Source organism: Montipora foliosa, chromosome 8, assembly GCF_036669935.1.
Source record: "Montipora foliosa isolate CH-2021 chromosome 8, ASM3666993v2, whole genome shotgun sequence".
Classification (NCBI taxonomy): domain Eukaryota; kingdom Metazoa; phylum Cnidaria; class Anthozoa; order Scleractinia; family Acroporidae; genus Montipora; species Montipora foliosa.
This window is the reverse complement of record NC_090876.1, coordinates 14,550,504-14,559,843: the sequence shown is the minus strand read 5'-3', so window position 1 is coordinate 14,559,843 and position 9,340 is coordinate 14,550,504. Positions and strand designations below refer to the sequence as shown.

At 41.0% G+C, this 9,340-nt stretch overlaps 1 pseudogene; it reads right to left on the bottom strand.

Moving 5' to 3' along the window:
- The window catches only part of LOC137967429 (uncharacterized), an 8,199-nt pseudogene extending 114 nt beyond the window's left edge, over positions 1–8,085 (bottom strand).
- Between the last annotated feature and the right edge of the window lie 1,255 nt (positions 8,086–9,340).

Genomic DNA, 9,340 nt, shown 5'->3' with positions numbered 1-9,340 from the left:
AAACGGCACATCTCTGATCCTTTCGACGTCCGCAGCTGTGGGTCGAGATACCTTGACTGCTTGTGGATTGAAAAGCTGTACAGCACGGACACTCTCATAGTGCGGGAGATTATCAAGTCATTCGCCAAAGTCTTCAGAAAATACTAAAAGGCAAGCGTCACACACTCCCTTAGCCCATACTGGTACCATCTTTGTTGGTCGCCAATGTTCAGAGGAAACAGTTCTTGAACCACACCTAGGATAGCTGGGAAATTGTGCGCGTGAATGAGAGCTCGGAGCTCTTCAAGCTTGTGAAAGGCGATAAATATCAAGTGACCATCCCCCTCTAGAGTGTAGCTTGCCTTTACAAACTTCTCCAGTTCCACGAGAGATGCTAGCTCGACTTTCAACTGTACGGCATTGTGCATCAACATCTGTGAAAGTCGTTGCCTTGATGCGTCAGCAAACTCTTCGTTGCTCTCTAAAAATGTAGTGATATGCCTCCACTCCTCAAACACAACTTTAGCACACTCCCAGTAGCTCCACCATCATGTCGCATTGTACCGTGGCATGGCTTTCCCGGATAACTCTTTCCATACTCTTTTCCCATTCCTCTGTAGATTCCACGTCATCATGAACTGCTTGAAAACTGGAATGTTGCATTTGGTTTCCACCCTATCTAGAAAGTGGGAGATGCGCGCAACAACAAGCATTTCTGGGTACAACACTGTTACGGTAACTAATTACCGGCAGAAAGATAGTAACCTCGCTATTACCACGAAACGCAATTTATTTAACTGTAAACAACGGGAGACAACTTTACTCGAGCTAGCGACTACTCTTAGTACAATCTCAGTACAATTAACTGAATACTTCTCTACGCTTATCTGACCACAGGCAAAGTGCTGTCCTTCTCTTCGACGAAATCTCCTGAAGACTTCTTTCACAGCATCGAACTAGAATGTCAGAATCACACACGAACGGGGAAATCCGTTCACTTGTCACTTGTCACTTGTCACAGAATATCACTTGTAAATCACAAACAGGGAACGAAGTCCCGAATCACAACAACAACAACAAACTGACTAGAGAGCCACTTATATAAGTATCCGAAGAGAGTCAAGAAGTTTCCAAAAATAACTATTTATAAACTCTATTTCTAAACTTATGAGTCACAAACTATTTTGAAACTGATGAGTCAGTCACAGTTCTAGAAATATTGCGTGACATTGACCTTCGCGAACTTTCCAGATAATTCCGATCCTTGTAACACTCCCCCTCTTGAAAAAAAAGAACCTTTTTAGAACTTTCTTTGATATGTTCTCACATTCACACTCTTGAAAGACAGGTAGTAATCACGTTATCCTTTCCCTTTATGTCTTTTGTAGGAACTAGAATAGGAAAGTTTTATGTGTTGATTGCGTTGTTCGTTGTCAGGTGTGTATTGCTGCGTGTATGCGTTGTAATTCTGTCTAGGTGTTAACTAGTAAACCGTAATTTTTCCCTGTACTCTTTTTTGCACGTTCGTTTGTAGGTATATATAAGTTTGTTTCGGCGTTATTGCGCCTAATTCTCTCTTCCAAGTCCGGTCGTTACATAGTTATATCCATCTTTCTAAGTTCTACATTTGCGTTAGTCGCTGTTTTCACCAGTCTCGGCAGCCTTGAGGCTTATTTCAATTCGCATCACAGTTTGTAAGTATTTGTCTTGTGTTTTCCGTTGCGCTTTTCTGTCCATTACCTTTAGAACAATTTATGTAATCGTTTATCGTATCTTTTTCAGTTGAATCGCACGCAGTTGCAAAGAAATAAATAGCGTATTCAAACGGTGATGTTTAATGTGAGCAAGAAGAATCTCGATCCGTTCATGTGTTATATCTAAGTCGTACTCTTGAAGCATCAAACTCCACCTCAGTAATCGTTGATTCTTGTCCTTTAACTTGTGAAGAAAACAAGAGGATAATGATCACTGAAAACTTTGATGGGCAAACTGGAAGAAGTGACGTAAACTTCAAAATGCTGGAGGGCTAACACTAACGCCAAACATACTTTCTCCCATGGTGAAGTAATTTCTCTGGCTTTTACTAAACTCTTTTGAGAAGTAGCAAACAGGATGACCTACTCCATCTTTATCGTCTTGTAAAAGCACAGCACCAGCAGCAACATCACTTGAGTCTACAGCTAACTTAAACGGGGCATTGAAATCAGGAGCTGCCAACACTGGGGCGCTGTTCAATAACGCTTTTAGTTCTTGAAATGCTTTTTGACATGTGTCGCACCACACAAACTTCTCTGTCTTGTTTAGTAATCGAGTCAGAGGTTCGGTGACTGCAGAGAAATTTGGGAAGAACTTCCTCTAATATCCTGCCATACCGAGAGAACGCATTAGTGGTTTCTTCTTTTTTGGTGGCGGGAATTCAGAAATAGCACTGATCTTGGCATCGACTGGTTTCATTTTCCTTTGTCCAACCACATTCCCTAAGTAAGTTACTTTTGCTTGTGCAGATTCACTCTTGGAGAGGTTAATAGTGAGCTTTGCTTTGGTTAGTCTCTCAAAAAACTTTCGGATGATTTGCAAAAATGTTCCTCCCATCATCGATGTACGCTTTGCATCCGTGAAGGCCAGCAATAACTTTGTTTATGAGGCGCTGAAAAGTGGCTGGCGAGTTTTTCATACCAAAAGGCATACCTTGTATTGGTACAGTCCATCCGGGATTACAAAAGCTGAAATATCTTTTGCTCGTTCAGTGAGCAGAACTTGCCAAAAACCCTTGAGTAAGTCAAACTTAGTGACGTATCTTGCATTTCCCACTTTGTCAATACAGTCATCCATGCGTGGTATTGGAAAAGTGTCTGATTTACTGACATTGTTCACTTTTTGGTAGTCCGTACTCATTCTGTAACTACCGTCTGCTTTTGGCACCAAAATGCTAGGTGAACTCCAGCTACTGTGACTTGGCTCAATGAAATCATTCTCCAATGATTAAGAATTGAATTTTTACTTTAAGATATTTCTGCTTGATAGGATTCAGCCTGTAGGGATGCTGTTTCACAGGAGAAGCATCACCATGGTAAACCTGTTCCGTCCTCGTTGGTACATCTGGAAACAGGTGCTTGAACTCCTGGAGAAGATCAGTAAGATCTTGACGCTGCATTGAAGACGGATGGGACAGTTTGGAGTCCAAATCCCGCAGAACATCAGAGCTGGAAAGCTTTGCTGTGGCCAGTGGGCTTAAAGTTTCTTCTGGCCAGAACTAACCACATTAAGACTTACTGGATGTATCTCTAGGTTACTTTCTCTGTCAATATAAGGCTTTATCATATTAACATGACATAACTGCGTTTGCTTACGCCTATAAGGCGTTTCTAGAACGTAATTGAGATTACTTAGTTTCTTTTAAATTACATATATAAGGCCCAAAATATCTAGCCTGGAGTGGGTTACCAGGAACTGGCAACAATGTTAAAACCTTTTTGACCTGGGTCAAAACTACCCTCAGAAGTGTTTATATCATACCTCTCTTTCATAGACTTCTGAGACAACTTAAGATTAGCCCTAGCTCATTCACAAGCTCTATTAAGCTTAGTTCGGAAATCTGAGACATACTGTAATAAATTAATAGAATGGCTTTGACTAGATAAGAATTTCTCTTTAAGAAGTTTGAGAGGTCCTCTCACAGTGTGACCAAAAACGAGCTCAAATGGGCTGAAGCCCAGAGACTCCTGAACCGACTCTCGGGCAGCAAATAACAGCAAATGGATTCCTTTATCCCAATCTCTCTCCGTTTAGAAGCAGTAGATCCTCATCATGTTCTTCAGCGTCTGCTGCCATCTCTCGAGAGCTCCTTGACTTTCTCGGTGATAAGCAGAGGAGTTGTATTGTCTGATTCCCAGTTCGTTCATGACTTGCTGAAATATGTCTGCCATACAATTTGAACCTTGGTCTGACTGTATTTAGGTAGGAAGACCAACCAGGGAGAAGAACTTGGTTAAAGTTTTAACAATGGTCTTAGCCTTGATATTTCTTAAGGGTATTGCTTAGGGAAACCTGGTAGATGCACACATGATTGTCAGCGGGTATTGGTTTCCAGATTTTGTCTTCGGTAATGGACGAACGCAATCAACAATAATATGGCTGAAGGGCTCCTTGATTGCTGGGGTTCGCTGTAGTGGTGCCTTTGGTATGGTTTGATTTGGCTTCCCTACTACTTGACAAGCGTGACATGATCTGCAAAACTCAGCAACATCTTTCCTTAAATTTGGCCAATAAAAATGACTCAAAATTCTGTGTTGGGTCTTGTTATCTGGTACTTGACAGCCCACTCCTCGTCAGCTGAAACACCCGGTGGTCTCCATTTTCTCATCAAAACTCCGTTTTTTGAAAAGAAACAAACAGGATTCTGTGAAAATTCATTGTCATTAACTGCCCTCTGGAATAATGGCGAGATCTCTGGGTCTCAATGTTGCTCAGCTACTAGGTGTGATCTAGAATTCAGTTCAGCATCCTTCCTCAAACTGCTGATATCATCATCATCTTCTAATGACTTTGTTCCAGACAAATTCTTTGGGGCAGTTTCCTCGAAAACTTGACTGATGTAGGTATCTGCTATGTCAACATCTTTATCTTCATCACTTAATTTCTTCTTACTCGTAGCACGGGTTACAGCACACGCAGGATACAAATTTGGAAAATCGTTCTCTACTGGGTCAGGCAGCTGCTCTACGCAATGCACTTCAGTTACAATAGGATTGATGACCACTTTGTCTCCAGCCAAATCATTTCCGAGAAGAAGTTGAACTCCCTCGAAAGGTAACGAGGATCCAAGGACCAGACACCAGATCTGATGACAAATAGACAGTGTGCAATGGCACTGGCTTGTAGTCTGAAGAGTTTACCCCCTTATTAATGAGAACACTTGCTCCAGTAGATGACTTCTCAGAAAAGGGCAAGGTTTCCGCCAATAACAGAGACTGTGAAGCTCCAGTATCTCGAAGAATTTTAACAGCAACTGCGTCAGACAAATCACGGGAGAGCGACACTGAACCTTCATGAATAAAGGGCTCACACACCTCCATAACAGGTCTTGGAGTAGAACTGACTGCTTGGCAAGAGGTTTCTTCTTTAGGAAATCCGATTTTTGAATCTTCTATAGCCACAGGTGTCAGACGTGAAGCAGCAATAAAACCAGTAGGCCTTTAATCTGTGTGACCTTGTTGTCTTCTCGTTTTTAACTTTCCAGGACATTCTGATATCAAATGTCCCTCTCTCCTGCAGTAATAACACGTTGTCAACGGTAAAGATTTTCTTGCCCCCGCCGGCTTGTTCTGGATAAATGACGTGCAACTGGGGCGCGAACTATTACCATACATCTGCCTTTGGTTTGGGTTCTCCTTCTGAGGGTTTCTCAACGTGGTTGGCAAGTTCTGACCACGAGGAGACGAGAACTTGCTGAGTTTTTCCTCAAAGACAACCTTGTGGGTTAAGGAATAATCGTCTGCCAACCGTGCGGCTTCTTCCAGCGTCTCGGCCTTTTGTTTGTTAATAAATATGCGAACATCACTGTGAATGCACCTCTTAAAATCTTCAATTAAAATTACTTGCCTTAATCTATCATGATCTTTATCTACTTTCTGTGAAGAACACTAACGGTGAAATAACTGTTCCTTAGTTGTAGCAAATGCTACATAAGTTTGATTACTTATACTTGTACAGTTTTTGAACTTTTGACGGTAAGCTTCAGGAACTAGTTGGTAAGTTAAGCTCTTTAAGAGTAAAATAACTTAAAGCTTCGTCTACAGTTAACTGAGAGTAAGTTTCTCGAGCTTTAACTAATAACCGTGACACTCTGCAATAACATTGCCCAGTAGTCCTTAGGCCACTTAAGACTTTCTGCTACTTTTTCGAAATGTAGAAAGTATTTATGTACATCTGCTTCTTGAAAAGGAGGAACTAGCTTAATATATTGAGTTACTTCAGCGTTACCAGTAGAACCACTAACAGAATGATTTGATCCCCCTGAGGCCCCTAATTCTAGCTTTTTCATTTCTAATTCATGTTCTAATCGCTGTTGTTCCAGGCTTTCTTGTCGCTCTTGGTCTTCAAGCCTTTCTTGTCGCTCTTTTTCTTCTCTTTCAAGCCTTTCTTGTCGTTCTTCTTTTTCACGTTCAAACTGTCGTGGTTGTTCCCTTTCCTGTCTTTGCTTTTCTTCCATCCTTTCCTGTCTTTCCTTTTCTTCCCGTTCCAATCTTTCTTGCATTTCTAATTTCTTAAACTCCAACTGAAGCTGTAGTTTCTTTAACTCCGAATCTGAGATGTTTCAAATGTTTCTACAACTGTCTCTTCGAAAACTTGTAAACTCACTAAATGTTTAACAATGATATCCTGAATCTGGTGTTTTCGCTTTGCTTAATTTCTTAACCTTTAAATAAGCTCATCCTTTTTTAAGGAATAAAAAGTATCCTCGCAAGGTTCTGACATAAACTTCTCTGGATCAACCCGCCATCTTAAAACTTGTCTTCGATTACTGAATACAATAATACTCTCAAGGTAAACTCTTAAATTCGCTTTACTTAAATTCAACTCCCGGACAGGCCCCCAATTTCTGTTACGGGTAACTAATTACCAGCAGAAAGATAATGACCTCGCTATTTCCACGAAACGCAATTTATTTAACTGTAAACAACGGGAGACAACTTAACTCGAGCTAGCGACTACTCGTAGTACAATCTCAGTACAATTAACTGAATACTCCTCTACGCTTATCTGACCACAGGCAAAGTACTGTCCTTCTCTTCGACGAAATCTCCTAAAGACTTCTTTCACAGTATCGCACTCCACGGAAACCAACTGTGGACTTTGCAGCAGAATGTCAAAATCACACACGAACGGAGAAATCCGTTCACTTGTCACTTGTCACACAATATCACTTGGAAATCACAACAGGGAACGAAGTCCCGAATCACAACAACAACAACAACAAACTGACTAGAGAGCCACTTATAGAAGTATCCGAAGAGAGTCTAGAAGTTTCCGAAAGTAACTATTTATGGCTATTACAATAAACTCTATTTCTAAAGTTATGAGTCACAAACTATTTTGAAACTGATGAGTCACAGTTCTAGAAAATTCCCGAAATAACATATTTCGTGACATTGACCTTCGCGAACTTTCCAGATAATTCCGATCCTTGTAACAACACAGACACCGTTTGTAACGCCTTGGTGTTGACTGGCACTCTGTCCCTCATTGCTGCTAAGACGCAGCCTTGAGGAACATTCAGCTTTCGATAGAGTACCTCAATTATAATGCGAGCTAACTCGTCCCCGTTAACTGAACGTTTTACAAGTTGAAACCTCACAAGCCTAACTTTCACCTCCGAGTCTTGCACGAAACGAGCCAGGACAGCTAGGGTTTCACCATCTCGAGTTGTTCTATCAAATATGATAGAGAGTTCCTTACCCAGTGTTTCCTTGGATATTGATTTATATTCCTCTTCCAACACAAAAGGGATCAATTGGCTCATGTGGATAGAAGATGTCAAAGGGATGCCTGCTTCTTCTAAGAGATTTCTGAAATATTTCATCCTATTCAATGGTGTTCCACTCTTAAGAAATGCTTACACAACTTTACTCTAAAAACTCTTGTGCTAGTGGGAAGTGTTTGAGTAATATGCCTTTCCTTCTTGTAGTTGTTTCCGTCTTCTCTTTGTTGGCCTTGTGCTTCTTGCTAGACACGTGCATGGCCATATTGTTTCTCCAGGGATAACTCTTCCCAGCAGGATTGGCAGAACAATAAATTATTCCGGCTAACAGTAAAGGACGTTTCTTTAAACTCTTGTACTCTTTGACTCGCAGAAACTTTCATAGGCTCATTCGCCTTTCTCAACACACTGGTCTGCGATCGACGATTTCTAGGTGTGTTGACGGAGTTGACCGAAAGCTTTCTTTTTCTTGACAACTCACTTACAGCTGGTGATCTCAGCCGGTCCAGCAGGGAAACTACTTCTCTTTCTCTACGTATTTCAGGTATTGAAGATTTTGCAATTCCAGAAGGAGTAGACTCAGAGCCTAAAGAAGGTTCATGCTCATTGTTTCCATGATCCGCCATTTTCCGGCATTATTCAAGTGGGAAACCGCTGAACTGGATTATTTGTAGTTGTCACGAAAATAGCGAGGAAAAGCTGGAAAACAGCCAAAAAAAGCAATAAATTTTTCTAAATATCCAACCATTTTCTAAATATCTTAAAATTTTCTCAAAAAAGATCCGGATATTTCACTTGATAAACCGATATCGCACTCATCGCTTCGTGATTCATGCGATATAGTTAGGCAATGAATTTTTCTACAGAAGAAAGAGAAGAGAATGATTTGATTCAGCATTAACAGGAAACACCAAAACTCGAACAATTCCAAAACCTCTAGGCGTGGCTAAATCTATATATTAACATCACTTAAGTACGCTAAAAATTGGATGAGTTTCTCAACTATTGTCGTTATGATCGAGGCACACTGGAGCATTTGAATAAATCAGCTTCAGCCACTACTTTTGTGGCTACGCATCGACTAGAGACGAAGCCACTATTTGTCAGGGAGCATATGTCGCGCAATAAAGTCCCGTGGGGAGTCGTGAAGAAAGCAAGGCGCCTATCTAGATATGTTAAGGGACCCTAAGGAGCATGCCAAATGTTGTCGGCAATTTAGTAACTTGCACCGACGGCTTTTATGGGGTTTAGCAGTGTGACCCTCAGAGTCTCAGAGTCCACATGGAAACGAGGCTTGACCTTCAAATGCCTTGTAATAAATCTGATCTCGTGTCCATTCAACGATCAAAGGAGCCTTTTTCCATGAAATGCCTTGTGGCATATTTTGCACCGTTTACTTTCAATCAGCCAAATGCAATTTTTTCACAACTCTCTGACAAGGATAAAAGGTATCCTATACATCCTCCTTGTCTTCCTCTTCATCATCATCGCCGTTATGATCATCATCAACCATATCAACAGCAGATGATTCTTGGTCATCGTCATCAGCATCATTATCACAGCCTCCATCATCTTCAGCATCATTGCAGCTGTAGAGACCTGTAGATTTAAGTCTCGCATGGCGACATTGACATCTTTTAGTGGGACATTGCTCCTTGATTACATGGATGATTGCATTGAAAAGCTAAAAAGAGCAAGACTGCTATAACGGTGATGGAATATATCGAAAAAAAGCCAATATTTCGAAAGGAACTGCCTTTCTTGATCTGGGATTTACAAGCAATGACTACAGTTAACAAAGACGTTACAATTTGAATAGTGATATGGCGTGTGATTTGATACAGCCCTAAAGATAAGGATTTTAACGGACTTAAAGGATAC